Raw genomic sequence first — 19,357 nt, 5'->3', positions numbered from 1 at the left:
CTGATTCAACAGAATTATTGGTCCATGACATAACCATGGTATTCGTCTAGTGGTCGAGGAAAACCATCATTGATGAAATGAAGTTTGTTCTTGGATCTTAGTTCCATATCCATGGAACGAGACCAAGAATGGTAATTTTTGCTCGAGAGTAAAGGGGAAACAAGAACTAAAGCTAGGTTTTCATTAGGATGCATGAAATATGGATTGAGGGTATCAATTGGATAATCTTTGTTTTGGCGTGTGATGAGGACCCTCCATTGATGTTGCTTTTGGAACTTACAACGTACATGATGAAAATAATGATTAAGGAGTACAGATCGAATGAATGAATATGGAAGGAAATAAACTGAGAGTGATGAGTTGAATTAAGAGAACACGGTGAAGAAATCTTAATCACATATCGATGATACCATGTTAAAACTCAATCTAAACAAGTAAAAGCATTGAGATGAATAAGAAAAAACAGTACTCAAACTTTTCATTACTAAAAAATCTCACTTGATACAAGAGTATCTGGTTACTTATATATATTAAGTAACTGTAACTAACTTGAGGTTAGTTACTTTTCAGTTTGAATCTCTATCAACAAGTTTAGCTACATTCTCTTCTTTATTACATTTAATAGAAGTAACGAAAATGGAAGTCTGATTGTTTAATTTATATGTATGATTTCACCTTATATGCATGTTTGAATATTTTTTCTTAAAATTTTATTTTAGATACTAGGCATGCATGCACCACCATAGCCAAGTAGTTTTCTTGTTAATCTCATGGTTACACAAACCACTATAGGAGGCACTAGGCCTCCATTCCTCCCAAGTTTTATACCTCCCCTAGTTGTAGGGAGTATAAATATGAAATACCAACTACAATGATGGAAGGCTTGTAGACTAACACATCGATTTATGCAGATAATGCCATGGTTTTTGCCTCTTCTTGCCTTTTGACTTAAAATAAAGAGACTTGGGATCCCTCTTACATTCATCTTCATTGAATTCAATCTCATAACTTCGAAGGGAGGTCTTCAAGAGTTAAAACACGTTCAAACATTTTTCTATTTGGGTTGCATTAATATTTGGTCTCCATTTCATTGGAAGACTCATGTGGATTGTTTTGACATGATTAGAAGTAGTGCAATTTTTATTCAAAACTTTGAATCCTGATACTAAAGTTTGGAACCTATGAAATATGGATTGCATGTCTCCATCTTCTATCATTTAAAAAATTTTGTGCTACCTTACTTAGACATTTGTTTTAGATTCTTTAACTTTCTTGTTGTCTTCTTAGTTGACACACAAAGAGTCATAGATACTCTTTGTTGTTTTTTTATCAAGATTTTTTTTTTCAAATTTATTAAAGGTTTACAACAATCATTACGAAGTTTTTAGCCTTTTGATACATTTAGTAACTTTTTTATGCTCGTCGTTTTATTATTTTCTTGTTAACAATAATATATTTTGTAACTCTTTTATGCTCATCGTTTAATTGTTTTCTCGTTAACAATACTTCAACATTATTTACAAGTGTTCTTAAACATTCTTGTATCAGATTCTACAAATCAACATCATGGAATATAAAGAAACATAAATGTTTGATTTCTAATAGTCAAATTGTTGTTCTTCAAATATTATTTTTCAGCCATAGTTTTTTCTCGATAATCTTTACTTTTTCATGGTTAAGTGTTCAAATAAGAGACTCTAACTATTATGTCAATTGTATGTATGAAAACAAAAAGAAATTTGAATTGTGTTCAAGTTTTAAAACAATTCCTAGCTTGTTTAAAATAAACGTGGGTTTAAACAAAACTGTCGAAGATAAAGAGACGGGAAAGGGAGATGACACAAAATTTATCATATTTCATCCCACAAACCATGGTTACATAGTTCCCTCACATTTGAAATATTTTTATTATTACTCACCAAATTTCAAATTCATAATATATTTTTTAGTCCAATTTACTTATACTTTATATTTTTTTAACTTAGAGAATTGACTAATTTAATTTAAAGAATTGACTACAAATTAGTCTCTTTTCTTTTTAAAGAATCTAAGTACAACTTATTCCTTTCAAAAAAAATCACAATTAATAAAAATAAATAAATATTTGTGTTTGCAATTTAAACTCTCAAATAAAATGTAAATAATTTTTGGCTCAATACAAATGTTTATATTTTCAATAAAAAGTGTACAAACTATCTAATCATTTGAAACTTTTATCTTATAAGTAGTTGTTTTATTTTTGAGTGAATCAATTGATATACTTTTTAGGAGATATTAATTGAGATTAGTGTCATTATGGTCCAAAAACTATATCATTATACTAACAACAGAAATTGTAGCGCATTACTTATATAGTAATTTTTTGTATACTACTCCTTCCTTTTTTATTATTGATGTTATTTTATTTTTCAAACGTATTAAATAAATGTAATAATTATGATATAAAAAAGAGAAATTATAAAAGGTTTTATAAATTTGTCTTTCATTAATGATATTAAAAAGACAAATTGATATAATTAAAATAAAAAAAAATATTTAAGGATATAATATGAAATATAAAGCGATTTATATTGTGATATAAAATATTTTTTCAAAATAATCTATAATAAAAAATGGAGGTAGTATTGATAGATGTGAATCAAATTTAAATATAATATTTTGAGAGAAAAATCATCAAATATAATCTTCAAAAGATATATTCTCAAAATAAATTTAATAGTAAAGAAAATAATACACATTAATGAATAAAAATATTCTCTTATATAATATTATTATTATTATTTGGATAAAAAGGAAAACAACCCATCATTTTGTTCGTGTACTTTATTTATAATATAGCATGTGCATCCCGTGGAATTTGAGTCAAATTCGTGCTGCATTATTTTTTACCAAGTTTATTTATTACATTCGTCATTACCTTGTACCTTTTTTCTCAAAACAACCAAACAAATTATACTCCATCATCTCAAAATAACCAAACAAATTATATTCCATTGATCTCGTATCTTATAAAATTATTTATTATAGAATAAATATCATTCTTAATTTTTAATATAATTTTAATTTTAATTTTTTAATTATATCTTTTAATTAATACTACAATTTATTATTCTCTTATTTTATATTTATAATAATTCAAATATATCAATAATAAATAAAAATAATTTAATAAAAAATATTATTTTCTTTTTTATTTATTGTATTTTTTAATTTATATAAAAAATAAATTGTAATAATTATTTTGAGACGGATGAAATAGTATAAAATATATTTCATATATCTAAAATTTATTGTCTACAAGTGAATTCTCATTCTTGAACTTCAACAGTTTGGTTTTCTTCATCCATTCATGACGGCTACTATATTTTTTTTCTCCCATTAAAATACAAGAGAGCAGGTACGAACCAGAGAGTCTTCGACTCTGAAATTATAATTTTAATCAACTGACTCAAGAAAATTAATTATAAATGACCTTATTAGAGGAATTAATAAGTTATTTTATTTGAAGTCATTGGTAAAGAAAACAAAATTAAGAAAAAAATGTATGTAGACATCCTTTTCAAGGTTCTTTCACTTTTGTTTCTTATGACATGTTGCTATCCGAGTTTTGGATCTATGTGAAAATAAATTAAGCATTATATTTGTGAAAATAAATTAAGCATTATATTTGATCTGATGTTTGTGTTTGCCACAATAATTTGATTTGGAAGGATAATTGTACTTTGAAATCGTTGGTTAGAATTTAATATGTATTGTTGGATAAGATTCCCTGCAAAATAGGTACATTAGATTAATTAACTATTAAAATAATATTCGGGAGATAGTTTTAGAATTTTGTTTGTTTTATGAGCAAAATATTTAATCAAAATGATTGAAAGAAAATTTATTCTAATGGGAGCAAAAGTTTATGTTAAGTTTGACGATGATCGTCGTGGAAGGGATTTTGGTGTAACGGAAGGTGTCTATGGTGATTTAAGAGGTGTGGATATAGAAGGCTATATCGTTCAAGTTAATAAAATGAGAAATGTGAAACTTCAAGTGCATAAATGAATTGAACTTTAGTGCGACACAAATAAACACTTATATAAGAATAACAGATAGAACACTGAGATACAAGTCAATAAAGTCATTGATGGATACAACGTGAGATACAGGATGTTGGTCGATGAATACCAACGGTTGAGATGAGAGTGGTAGGATGTGACGCCCATAGGGTACTCGAGTTTCGTAATGAAATCGAGGTTTCATTTAGACTGTCGATTATGGCCTTTGATTTTTAGCCGTTGATCCTGACACCCATGTTCCCCTCTAAATTGCATGAGTGAGAGTATGTAGCCTTAAAAATACACACATTAAATGTTCATTGTGTCAATGAAACATTACTTCGTGGGAGACTTCCACATGGACTCAAGTACTCAAGTTCTTGTAGTAGGATGTGACGCCCATAGGGTACTCGAGTTTCGTAATGAAATCGAGGTTTCATTTAGACTGTCGATTATGGCCTTTGATTTTTAGCCGTTGATCCTGACACCCATGTTCCCCTCTAAATTGCATGAGTGAGAGTATGTAGCCTTAAAAATACACACATTAAATGTTCATTGTGTCAATGAAACATTACTTCGTGGGAGACTTCCACATGGACTCAAGTACTCAAGTTCTTGTAGTAGGATGTGACACCCATAGGGTACTCGAGTTTCGTAATGAAATCGAGGTTTCATTTAGACTGTCGATTATGGCCTTTGATTTTTAGCCGTTGATCCTGACACCCATGTTCCCCTCTAAATTGCATGAGTGAGAGTATGTAGCCTTAAAAATACACACATTAAATGTTCATTGTGTCAATGAAACATTACTTCGTGGGAGACTTCCACATGGACTCAAGTACTCAAGTTCTTGTAGTAGGATGTGACGCCCATAGGGTACTCGAGTTTCGTAATGAAATCGAGGTTTCATTTAGACTGTCGATTATGGCCTTTGATTTTCAGTCGTTGATCCTGACACCCATGTTCCCCTCTAAATTGCATGAGTGAAGTCAGTTAAGATTTTTTGCTTTCCCTGTTTCGAAGTGCCACAAACTTTTTTGCTTCTTTGCGTCTTTGGTAAAACACATCATAATCTTTTGTTTCTCTTTAATCTTTGTTCTTAGTTGCAAGATAAATCTAAGTTTTTGGAAATTTGTCTACTCAAATCCTTCAAAACATGCAAAAACATTCAAGGCACCGATTTCCCACCTTTCCCTTTTTCTATTGTCTGCATTGTCTTTCTAGTCATCTTTATAAACTTGGTTAGTGATGAAGAAGTCAGTGATGCTTCATCTCAAACTAATAGACTAAAAAAATCAGAAAACATAGAGTTATGGTCGTTAGAGGTAAGGCACCTTGTAGTGGCTTTTGTAGAAGTGAGAAAGCATCACGATGTGAATGATCCAGTCATGGACGTTGCTAAAGCGGTGGATACCATAGAAGTGGGAGACCCTGAAGTAAATTTTGTTTAAGAAACAAAACATGCTCCCACTTGGATTAACGTTAGTAAAGTTGCATGAGGCTTTTCCTTCCCCTGGCTTCATATACCAAACCCAAAAACCATAAATAATCCCAAAGATGCATCGAAAGCTCAAACCTACGTTAAGACCTATAAAAGCTCATTTGTTCGTGAACCTATTGATAACGAAGTTAGGTGGAAGAGAGAGTTTCATTTGGAAACTCTTACTCACTGTCAAAAAAAAATTCATGTTAAAATTGATATCGATATGGTGTGACATGGACACCACAATCTTGAATTCTCTATTGATGCTGATAATTATCCATGGATGGATCAAGGAATTTTGGGGATGATATATGTCTTCAGTGATGAAGGCTTGTCTTTTGACTAGGCGGTATTGCACATTGACCTCAATATGAGACTAAGTAGTCAATTTGATGGGTGCGAGTTGTCTATGCATATGTTATTTGTTCTATTGAATGGGGTTCAAACTCTTGTTAAATAATTTTGAGGCCACAATCAAGAACCATCTAGGAATTGTCCCTTCATAGTTGCCCCTTTGTGAGTTGGGCTTACGTCAAGGTCTTCTGTGTTAAACAAGTGACTCCAAACACAAGATGGGGTGAGTTGTTTTGTTTGAAAATCAAGATTAATTTAAAAAATATTTGGTTTTTAAAACAATAAAATTGTATTTGATAAACACACATAGAAATAATTATGAAATGATACAAGAAGATGGAGAAAAAGAGAGTTATACAATAGAAAATAAATAGAGAAAAGATACAAATAGTGCACTATAAATTTATACAAGTTTCGTATAACCATTTGACCTACTCGTGTCCCCAAGAGTTTCAATAGTTCCACTAAAATCAAACTTGCACTTTTACAATATCACTCCAAATAACCTTCAACAGAGCTTTTGCACAGGCTGAGCTCAAAAACCTACAAACGAAGCTTTTACACTAGCTCAGCTCAAGAACCTTCACACAAGCTTTTATCAGGTTTCGCTTGCAACTTTTCAATCCTTTACAAACGATTTAAAAGAGAGTCACACTCTTGAATACAACATATTAAGCACATCACCAGTTTCAACATAACTCTTAGAAGGATTTGTCAGTCTTTAAATATTATGATGATTATTGTGAAAAAATAATTTCAAAAACAGAGAGAGTGAAAGAAAATTAAAGAGGTTTATATTCATAAATCTGGTGAAATGAAATGAGGAAAAGCTTCAAATATATATATATAGAGAAAAATTCTTAAAAAAGGAAATTATTCTTGGGCCAATTAATTAATTTAATCGATTAAATCACTTGTTAATTGATTAGCACGCTTTAAAAGGAGGAAACTCTAATTCAGAAAAGGAAACTCTATAACAGATATATGATTTAATCAATTAATATATCTTCTAATTGGTGATAAGTTCTTTCACCTTACTTTAATTGATTTGACCAAATCCTTAATCGATTAGGAAGTGGTTTAACTTTCCTAATTGATTAGATATACTTCTTAATCAACTACTTCATACAAGCTTTGATAGATTTTCAAGAAGTTCTATGAAATCAGAGAGGGTTTGAAAATATTTGTGTGTGTGTGTGTGTGCGATAACCTTAGTACTTCAAGACTTACTCTTGACCTTTTATAAGTTAAGTCGATCACTCTAAGGCGCTAAGCATAGGACTACGTGAACTTTCACACTTTCAGTCTTTTAGACTTCATGATCCTCTACTTGATTCAACGACTGACTTAACACTTCAACTAGATCTTTGAATCATATAACTACTGAGACTTGATATAACTTCTTGATCCCATGTCATCATCAGGAGCCATTTTGTAGGAAAAAGAACTGATGATAAGGTTCTTTAGTTAGGTTATTTTTGGTTTTCTCTATACAAAAATGCTAATGGATTTATGAAAACTTGTAATAGGTGCCAAAAGGTATGAACTATCTTCATGAAATAATAAATGACACTCACTAATATTTTGGAAATTGAATTGTCTGATTTGTGGGACATAAATTTCATGGGATCTTTCCCCAAATCCTTTGGTAATATTTACATACTTGTAGTTGTAGACTATGTATCTAAATGGATAGTGGAAATAGCAACCCCCTACTAATGATGCTATGTTAGTGACCGAATTTCTAATCAAAAACATTTTTCTAGACATGGCACACTTAGGGCTATCATTAGTTACGAAGGAACAAATTTTTGCATTAAAAGTTTTGAGGACTTAATGGCTAAATATGGGGTTAAACGCAAGGTTTCTACAACATACCATCCTCAAAGTAGTGGTCAAGCTGAGTTTTCCAATAGACAGATAAAGAGAATTCTTAAAAGGGTTTTGAACCCTTCTAAGAAGGGTTGGTCCAAACATCTTTATGATTCTATTTGGGTCTATATAACTTCTTTTAAAACACCTTTAGGGATGTCTCCTTATATATTAGTCTATGGAAAGTCTTGTCGTATATCCATTGAGTTACAACATAAACCTTTTGGTCTATTAAAAATATAAAAATTAACTTGCAAGTTATTGGGTAAGGAAGAACGTTGCAACTCAAGAAGCTAGAAGAAAACATATTGTTCTCCTATGAAAATGTAGAGCTCTATAAAGAGAGATGAAATGGGATGAGGGAAATCTCAGAAAAGGGAATTGGTGGAAGGACATAAAGTCCTTCTTTTCAATTCAAGACTAAAACATTTCCTTGGGAAATTAAAATCCATATGTCTAGGTTCCTTTAAACTTTTGAAAAACTATCATCATATGGATGTGGATCTTCTTAATGAACAAACAAGGAATGAATGCAAGGTTAAAAATTCTATTCTTTGAATGACAAGATGCTAGACACAATATTGTAACAATGTGTATTACAAGTTAAATCCTCACCAGAAAGAATAAAGGCAAAGTATAAATAACATGTGATTCCTCTGCACACATTCATTCTAAATACATGTATATCATTCATTCATGTTTGAACTTTAAAACAAGTCATTATAGATTTAAGGCTTGTGATTATCTATACCTAATAAATGCAGGGGTTTGCATGAGAATTAAGCCCTAGGGATGGTGTTGTTGCATTCAATTTGGAAAGCCCATCTTTGAATCATGGCTTGAAATCCTACTTATTTATTCATGTCATTTGTGTACAATGTGGTTGGTATATTGATCTTGTTGATTAAAACCGTAATTCATGAAAAAGGGTTATTTAGTCATTATGGTATGCATCATCAAGTTGTAATTATTCTTGGGAATCATTCATCAAGTTGATCATCTATTGACCATTGGATTTACATGTCTACTTGTTTGGTAATTTATTTTATCCAAGGCTTCGCTCATTCAAGTTTCATTCAAGTTCTCATTCAAAGTGCATGTTTCATTCTAGTATCATGGTCCATTTAAAACTTCATAGTGCATTCATTGATTCTAAATTCATGGTGCATTCACAGTCCACTAATTCATGCTTTATAGTGTATTCATTGGCTCATGATTCATAATGCATTCCTAGTCCGTTGATTCTTAATCCATGGTTGATTCACGTACATTTATTCAAATTTAATAGCCCATTCAATTTTCATTAAAATTAATTAGGAGGGAAAACATGTTATGTAAAGTATAAGTTACATTTTCATTTCAAAAAAAGGCCATTGTATTACAAGATAATCAAAGTATCACTTCAAATTTCCATTACAAATCAACCATTTCATGTTCACACAAAAATTACAAGAAAAACCTAATTTTGACGTAGGCTGACTTTTGGTCAACTGTTAACTTTTTGGTCAACTATTGACTTTTTGGTCAAATAGTTGACCAAAGTCAACTACTATTACTGAAATCCTAAAAACCCTAATTTCCTCACTTTTATTCATCATCCCATCTCCATTTCCTTCCAAGTTTCCCAAGGCTCAATTTTCTTGATTTTTGGTGAATTCCACAAAGTTCCTCTTGATGACATACTTTGAACACCTCATATATGGGCCTTGGCCTTTCCACCTTTTGCATACATGTCCCTGCAAGAACATAATGCCACATGAGCATATAACCAAAACCAAAAGTAGGTCCATGTTCATGACACATACACACCAAACCACAAATCCAAACATTGAAGTCATAAACATTTTCAAACCAACATCAAAACCAATTCACATTCTAATATTCACTAACATATCACATACATGCATAATTACAAGGAAACCAAAGCATATTATATTTCATTCACAAACATTACAATGCATAGACTAAACAACCAATCCAATTAGTTAAGCTAGTTTTCACAACAATGCAAACTTGAATTGATAAACTAACTTGCATCATCTATGTGACCAAGATTAAACTGTTGGTGTAAGCCCTAGAGGCCAATACTTTTGGTACTTATATCGAATTATTTATTAATAATAAAAGGCTTTTTCTTTATTATGTTTGTCTAATAAAGTCCCTAGAATAGATAGTCCGTTTAATGTATCAAGTGTGACTTAATCATGAGATCACATTAAACATAAGGACACTATTCTTAAAGTATCCATAGTCGAGCTTTATTGTGAAGTGGGATAACATTAAAGCATTAAGACTATTATGTATATAGACTGATGATCACATCTCATGGATCATGGATAAGGAGTTATCAAGTCTTAAACATAAGTATGAATATTAAGAGTAATATTTATACTGGATTGACCCGCTATGAGAATACTATATAGAATGTTATGCAAAGTGTCATAAGTTATTCTCATGGTGATAATGGTGTATACCACCCTTCGACCTGAAACCACTATGGACCCTAGATATAGAGTCGAGTGCCTTATTGCTGATCAAACATTGTCCGTAACTGGATGACCATAAAGACAGTTAATGGGTACTCCACGAAGCATGCTAAGGGACATGAGTGACCTAGATGGAATTTTCCCATCCTGCATAACAGGATAAATGTCTATGGGCCCAATATTGAACTAGACAAGGATGAAACGGTATATGCCTTGTGTTCAATATAGACATAAGGGAAAAGGGTAATTGTACACATAAGTATTATCACAAAAGGATTTGTCAGATCACATGACATTTTTGTGTCTTGGGTAGCAGTGATGTGTTGCTAGATACCGCTCACTGTTTATTATGTTAAATACATGATTTAATATAATTACCAATGCTGCAAAAACCTGCAGGGTCACACACAAAAGGACGGATTGATGAGAGATAGAGTAACTAAGGAATACCGTAATGTACGGTGCACTTAAGTGAATTATAGAACATCGTAAGGTACGACCTACTTAAGTAGAATACGAAATATGATAAGGTACCACGCGCTTAAATGATTTTGGCATATTATAAGATATGGGCCACATAAACTTGAGTGGGCTTTTTAGCTTGCAACCCACACAAGTGGTTCTATAAATAGAACCCTTGTGTAGAAGCATTTGTGTAGTTGCAATTTCGTTTCTCTCTCTCTCTCACTCAAAGCCTTCATAGCAGCTAGCACCGAGATTGAAGGAATCTGTTCGTGTGGACTGAGTAGAGGCGTTGTCATCGTTCAACGTTCGTGATCGCTCTGTAGATCTGCATCAAAGGTTTCAATCGTCATAAGAGGTAATGATTCTATCACTGATCATGCCCATTCGTAAGGATCACTAAAGGAGAAAATTTTAAATTCCGCTGCGTTTTTGATCGCTATTATCCTTCATAAACAACCCAAATAACCATTTCCTAACACTAACATGTTCCTCCTAATTTATTTAACATAACTGAACTTGGCAGCAGCAGAGCTATTGTAGTTCACATTGAACATTTCGCATTTTATCCCAACACCTTCAACAGAAAAATTTGAATCCAATTCCCACTAACTGAGTGGTGCATATTTCTTCTAACTGTCATAACAAGGGTTTAACACTAACTGCAAAATTCAGTTCAACTAACCTTTCATCTGAACATACTGACAGCCACAAGTGCATTCATCCATAGCAACTTCACACACCTAACACATCCTAACATGCAGCTAACAATTAACAGAAACACCAAATGAAAGTTAACCTATAACAAACTAGCAACCTCCAAAACTAACCATGACTAACTAAATTTTTAACATATTTTTCTAACAGAGCCTTCAACTTCAGTTCAACATAACCCAATAGATCCTAACTAACAGCTAATCTAACTACTTATAACTAACCTTAAAAGATGGATTAACAAAAGTTAATTACTAACTGATTTGAGCTAAGAAGATTTAACAAAGTTAATCCCCGTTAAATCCAAATCCTATATAACCTAATCATCCACCCTAATCAAGCTCCGATAATCATTTTCAGAGCATGAACTTCTCCACAAAACCTTCACAGATCACTGCACATACAAAATCTCATTCACTGTACATTCATCACCATCACCATCAACCTCAGAACTCTTAACCTCTGAACTTCTACAACCAAACCACTCATCACAAAGTTCTCTCTACTCTCACCATAAATTCACCATTCCCTCAATTCCTCAACCTCTTACAACACACACGCAGAGGGGATCAATTGCATACAACAAGATCATAATGAAGAAGAAGAACCGGAGAAGAGGAAGAAAATTCCGAAAAGGAGAAAGGAAGTAAGAAATTTGGGCATACATGTGATTTCAGCTTCATCGTCGTCGTCACCTTCAGAGTCTTCGGCGGGTAGGTTGATTTCCTCCTCGTTTTTCTTCGAGTCCAATACTAGGATGTAGCTTGGGGCTTGGGGTATCAAAGCCCCAACCAATTGGACTTTGATTCCCCCTTGAGAGAATTTAATTTCTGGAAGTTTAGATTATGGTTCATACACGAATTGGTTCGGTTTAGAGGCTTGATTAGGAATTGATCAAATTTGATGATGGATTTGGATAAAACATGTTGAGATGAAGATAATGGAATTCGGTTTTGGTGATTTCAGACTTCGTCGCCGGTGGCAAATTCTGGCGCGATAGAGTTTGTTCTCAAGTGAGGGAGGCGCGGTGAATAATTTGGAACACATATGAACACATGAATTTTGAACTTATGAATGTATTGAGCATGAGCTGACTCCTTCCCTCTCCCTCACTTGTGTGACTTGGTCCTCGGATCCTTGGGCCCTATTACTTACTCTTGGCACCCTTAAACACTTCTAGTACCCCCTGCATGCATGAAAAGGCCAATTGGGCCTTGGGAGCACCTTGGCCCATTCATGTTGCTATTAGCACCCTATTTTTAGGCCTCTCTTTGTGTTTTCTTTTGCTTTTCTTTCTTTATTATCATTTTTGTAATTGTTTTGTTTTGATGAAAAATATGCTTAGAAAATAAATAAAATAAGGTTTCCATTTAGTCTTTAATTTTCATTGGAAAAATATTAATTAGAAATATTAATTGTTACTTGTTTTTGGAATTAATTGAAACTTTAACCAAATTAATGTTTTTTTGTTAGATCTTGATGTAATTTTTAGAATTTGCATTGCTAATCAATAACATAGCCATATTTCCCTAGTTCTAGGCTATGTTTAGAATTAGAAGATTAGTTTAATTTAATCAGTCCCTTATGGTTTTAGGTCATTATTCCTTATGCATGATTTCCTAACTAATTTCATCCTGATTGATTGAGTTGATCAAAGTTGCTTTGATCAACTAAATCCTTTTACATGTGCATATTCCCACATTCTATTCAAGTGATCATAAGTCTCTTGATCACTTGATGAGATTAAGTCCGCTGTACTAGAGCGACTTTGGATTTCAAGACATCAACAAGTGTAAGACTTCACACTTCAATCAAATCAAGACATTGCAGACAGATCGGACACTGGACTACTATTCAAGCATAACAAAGTTCATGTATCAACACTTGTCAGTTATGATTCAAACTGTGCACCATGAGCCTTAAGCAGTAAATAAGGGGTGAGAGGGAGCATTCATATCCTCATTTTCAATATTTTTGGGTATGGGCCGAATGACCCAGTTGCTCAGAGTATTCACCTCTATTCATAGACTTTAGTGCAATTCGAATTAAGAAACTGCCAAGTCTCTTTCTTCACGATCAACACTTCATCATCAGGAGCAATAAAAAATAATCTTCTTCAGCAACTTGTAAGTTATGATGAGAATTACATGACATGATCCTTAAGCAGTATGGAAAGGGTGAGAGGGAGCATTCCTATCCTTATTCTGAATATCTTTGGGTATGGGAAGAATGACCCAGTTGCTCAAAGTATTCACCTCTACTCATAGACTAGTGTAATTCAAATTAAACAATTGACAAGTCTGGTTCAACAATCTGCATAAGCAATACACCTTCCATATGGGATCAAACACAACGACCCTCTCTTGGATATCCACACATCCTTTGGGTTAATCACCTCATGGTCAAATAACCATCTTTGAAACCGAACCCTATATTTCATTCATGTTTGCCTTATTAGTCCTCTTGTGCTTATGCAAACCATATCTCGTTCATGTTTTCCTTATCAGTCCTCCCGTGCTTAGGAAAAATAATCTCTCATTCATGTTCTCCTTATCAGTCCTCTCGTGCTTAGGCGAACCCTTTCGACCTTTTTTACCTTATCAGTCCTCTCATGCTTAGGAAAACCATCTCTCATTCATGTTCACCTTATCAGTCTTCTCGTGCTTAGGAAAACCCTTTCGATCTCTTTTTCCTTATCATTCCTCTCGTGCTTAGGAAAACCATCTCTTACTCATGTTCTCCTTATCAGTCCTCTCGTGGTTAGGCGAACCCTTTCGATCTCTTTTGCCTTATCAGTCCTCTCGTACTTAGGCAACCCACATCTCATTCATCTTCACATTATCAATCCTCTCGTGCTTAGGTGAACCCTTTCGATCTCCTTTATGTTTGCCTTTTCAGTCCTCTTGTGTTTAGGCAAACACCCTCTTTTGTCACTTTGGCCATACCATCTATTGGTTAACGCTACACTCTTTGATTCATATACACACTCCTTTATTCTTTGTAGGATAATCACCATTTAGTAGTTCATACCCCATTATTTTATTCTCTTTGGCTAATTACCATCTATTGGTTAATGCCACACTCTTGATATTCAAGAAATTTTCGTCGCCTTTTGGCAACCTAATCAACTTTTTCCTTTTCAATACCCATCATTAATTCTATGAACTATGAAGATCTGATTTCCTTATTGCACTATAAGGATACGTAGGCACGAGGATTCGAATTCTTGGCGATCACATTAATTATTAATTATTTTTCTCCTTTTATTCACCTTTCATCATTCACCATTCAATATCTTCAACATCATCAATAATTCTCTTCAGTGATATACATTCTCTTCGGACCAAATACCATCTTCTTTGGATTCCACATATATCTTTGAGTTAATTACGATATATGGTTAAATACCTACCTCTTAACCAAGAGCCTTTTTATTTGTCTTGTTAGTCTTAGTGTTTAGAAAAACCTTTTTTTTTCTTTTTGGCCATTCCATATATTGGTTCATGCCACATTTTTTCTTTTCGACCATACCATGCATTGGTTCATGCCACATTTTCTCTTTGGTTCAGATATGCCTACCCTGTGGGTTCAAACAATAAAATCCTTTGGTTCAAACCATACTTTCATCACATTTCAATATCCATTTTTCTTATTTGCCTTGTCAGTCTTCATGCTTAGGTCAACACTCATTTTATCTTCTGTTTTAGTTCCATAAACTATGAAGCTCTGAATTCCTTATTGCACTATGAGGATACGTATGCTTGAGGAACCTAATCCTCAGCGAGCACCCTAATTATAACCCTTTTTCCCTCTTATTCAGATCATTTCGCAAGTAATATTTAGATAGTTAACACCCATTCGAGCATAGAACAATTAAAATGGTTCATGTTGAGTACAACAGATGTGAGGGGTACTAATACCTTCCCCTTGCATAACAGACTTTCTTACCCATTTTCTCTATCAGATAATACTCTAATACAAATCAATACTCTATCAGAATAATTTAGAACTAATGCCCAGAAATAGAGTGTATGAACTATAAAAACAAGACTCAACTAAAACTCTCCTATATAGTAGATATTTACCCAAAAGATATGAGTCTTTGCAAAGGACATTGCCTCCTTATATAGTAACACAAAGTCCAACTCTAAAGTCTAGTAGGTTTTTATCTTGAATATAACTTATCCTCCAAAAAGCACATGAGATCAATCTTCAATAGTGTTGATTACCAACCTTGATTGATTACATATAAAATTAATCTAAATCTCTTGATTATAACCAATTCAATCTTGCTAAATTTGATTCAGATTAAACCTTTCTAACAATGCACATAAATAATCAAAACTTCATTATGATGGTTAAGATCCTTGATTGATACAAATATTAAACAAATAAGAACACCAAATTAAATCTTGCTAAAAACAGATTTAGGAGAAATATTTTCTAAATCCAAACACATGATAAAAAAAACTCATATCTTTGATTGGATAGAAAATAAAATAAAACTCAAAAGCGTAAATTAATCATTAATCAACCGTGTGCGCTAAGCAAGCAGTCTAGGACTAGATTTCAAGTAGAGTATCAGACATCTCCCTTAACATGTTGCTTTCCACGAGTCTTCATACAACAAATTCTAAATCTTAATTAAAAAATTCCAATACTTCCTTTACTTTAGATAAATAAGAATCCAAACTCTCAAGTAAAAGATTCATAATGAAATATCTTCCAAATCAGAAAGCACTATAAATTATCTTTAATAGTAATTCAAGATCTTTTCATTAAGTGAAAATCCAAATATTCTAATTTAAATCCAATTAAAATTATTTATGGAATATTTGTTTAATTACATCTTCAATCAATATCTTTGCAAATCAATTTCAGCAAAATCTTGGAATAAATGAAATTGAACCAAATCTTTCTTCAAATCATATCCAATTAAATATTTTATTCAAAATAAATTCAATTAAACAAAATATTCTTTAATTTAAATCAAATCCAAATCTCTTTATTAAATCATATTTAATTGACTCTTCTTTATCCATATTTATGATATAATCGAATCTTTTCAAAACTGATTTGGATTAACAAACTTTTCCAAAAGCAATCTTCTAATTCAGCCATTAGATAAACAAATTTTCTAATTCATTACTGAAGTGATCTAAAGGTGGCAAGAAACACAAGAAATGGGAATCTGAATTGGGTTTCTGGAAAAACAAAAGCTTTTTCAAAACCAACTTAGGCATGCAAAAACCCGAACAAGAAAAATAACAAAGTTATTTTTATCCTAGTTTGCTGTGAACGAAACTACCTTCAGTCCACCCTACCAATGTGATTTCGTCTTCTAAAGAAGGATTTAATCCACTATAATCAAAACATGATTACAGACACCACAAAGATAAACCGTCATTGTCTTGTTGAGTCTATCTGACTAAAACCTACTCACTCAAGGAAACCACTCAAACAGATTTTAGATTTACAAGTTGAGTTTACAAAGAATTCTCTCAAGAAATAAGATTAACACAAGTTAATACAATGAATATTTATCACACAGTAACGAGCAAAAAGTCTTGTGTATTTACATAACTATACACAGAAATAATATGATTTCAGCAAGAATGTGTGTAATGGTGTTATCAAAGCATTAGCAACTTCTTCCAATATTCAAGTATAGTGTCCTTAGCCGACAAAATCACGGTAGTGGAGGAAAGGATGATCTTGTATTGTGTATTATTTTCCTGATACGAAACCTTTTGATCTTAACTTCTAATCTGCAGAGGCTTCTGATGAAATATGGTTGAAGCATGCTAAGAAGGATCAAGAAACAAGTTGACAGAGTCTTTAGAACCGTAGTCTTCATAATCTTGACATAATTCCATAAAAGTTGGTCTTTAGAGTCTTCAGATCTAGTTCTTCAGAATCTTCAGAACTTGAGTGCAGGCAGACAAACCTTCAAAGGCTCTTCAATCATAGTCACAACCAAAAGCTTTAGCATAAACTTTCATTAGAAATGTTATCTAAGAGCTTTATAGAACTTGACAACATCTTGTAAAGCACTTGTATCTCGTCAGAGTCAGAGTGTGTTGAGTCCAGAGTCTGATGGCGTCATACGTCATTGCTTCAGAGTCATAACCTGTTAGCAAAAGCTTCACACTAGATAAAAAACCATTAGTGTACAAAGTTTTTCTCTAAGAAACAATGCATTGTTATCATCAAAACTAAAGGCCAAATGCAGAAGCAAATATTTTTCTAACATTCTCCCCCTTTTTGATGATTATAAAACCATGTATTTTGATGAACAATTTTTACTTGGTTTAATCATATAAAAATATCAGAGCGAGGTTTGTAAGCTCCCCCTGAATTTTATATTGTTAAAAATTATTTTTCAACTTAGAATGTCAGAGTTAGGTTTTCAAGCTCCCCCTGAATTCAAGACTTAAAATAATCTTAACGCATATAAAAATTGTAATCAGCATAAAAGAAATAACTTCCCATAAGGCAAAAGCTAGGTTGTTACTCTCTTCCAGAAAGGCAGACACCTGGTTACTATCTGATAGATATCTTCCCATAAGGGAGAAGCCTGGTTGTAATGGATGAAGTAGCTTCCTATAATGCATCAGCTTGGGTACATAATATTTCATTCAGAATACTGTTACAGTGTCATAAAGTTTGGTTATCCTCCTCCTCACATAGTATGATTTGTCAGAGCTTTCATAACCTTGTTCAATTGTTCATGAGAGCAGATGTCAGGTTTCATATCCTGGTTGTATTCATCAGATTTAGAACTTGTATATATCTGGTTCAGAACTTCTTCTGGTTCAGAGCTTGTATATGTCTGGTTCAACTGAAGCACTTGGTTTAATAAGCACCTTGTTCATAACAAAAAGCCCGGTTCTTTAAAAACATATGTTTGGTTGCTATGAATTTATGAACATAATTCAGCTTGGTTAATACCTTAGTACCTAAAACACTTGGTTAACATGATGAACTTATTCAAAATTCTCAGAAAGGTTACCAATGTCAGAAACATATAAAACATGTTTGGGTTTCAGAACTGGAATTAGATAAATCAAAATCAATCATTCTTTCTTCCCCTTTGTCATCATTCAAAAAGAATTAAAAGACAAAGTAAACATAATCATTCTTACTCCAAAAAAAGTTTCATTTTATTCAACGTAAGAGAATTTAAAGTACAAAAATGAAAAGAAAAAGAAAATAAAGACAACACAAAGTTTTTAAAACCATGGTTTAGAAGGGGAGTTAGTCTTGATAAGATCTCTTGATCAGTGCATTTTGATGCATATTCTTCTATATTTATACTTATGCATTTCCATGTTTTAGTTTGGTTATTTTTCTCTTTTAATGTGTTTTTATAATTTATCTTATTTTTACACTTATTTGTTTTTCGCAGTTTATTTTCAGCATTAGCAGTCTGCACGAATAAATTCATAACTAGAGCTAGGAGTATCGGATCGAGGCGTGCTACCAATCGTTGGAAAGCTAAGAGAAAGAGTTATGAGTTTCATGAAGAAGTCAGAAGTTATTTCGGACTGTAGCATGGTTAAAAAATCCGTTGAATCCTTCAGCACTAGATTTATATTTTGTGTTGGGTTATTTAGTTTGGGTCTGGGTTATGTTTTGACCAAATTAGGTTTATTCTACTTTTCCTATAACCTAAGCAGCTGAAAATAGTAGACGGAATCACTATTCATGAAAATTTGAAAGCTTGTACGAATTCCATGGAGAACTAATCCCTCTGATTCGATCTGCCGTAATTCAGGTTCCAAAAATTGAGATTATTATAATGTTAATTTTAGTTTAATTCCTTTCAATGATATTTTGTGTTCTTGTAAGCTTAATTCGATGGCATGAAATATATTGATTCAATTTGATTGATTGTATGATCCTAACATAGGCACGTCACGTTTGCTTAATTCATTTTTGTG

This window comes from Lathyrus oleraceus, chromosome 6 (genome assembly GCF_024323335.1).
Source record: "Lathyrus oleraceus cultivar Zhongwan6 chromosome 6, CAAS_Psat_ZW6_1.0, whole genome shotgun sequence".
NCBI classification, from domain to species: Eukaryota; Viridiplantae; Streptophyta; class Magnoliopsida; order Fabales; family Fabaceae; genus Lathyrus; species Lathyrus oleraceus.
This window is presented reverse-complemented; position numbering follows the sequence as displayed.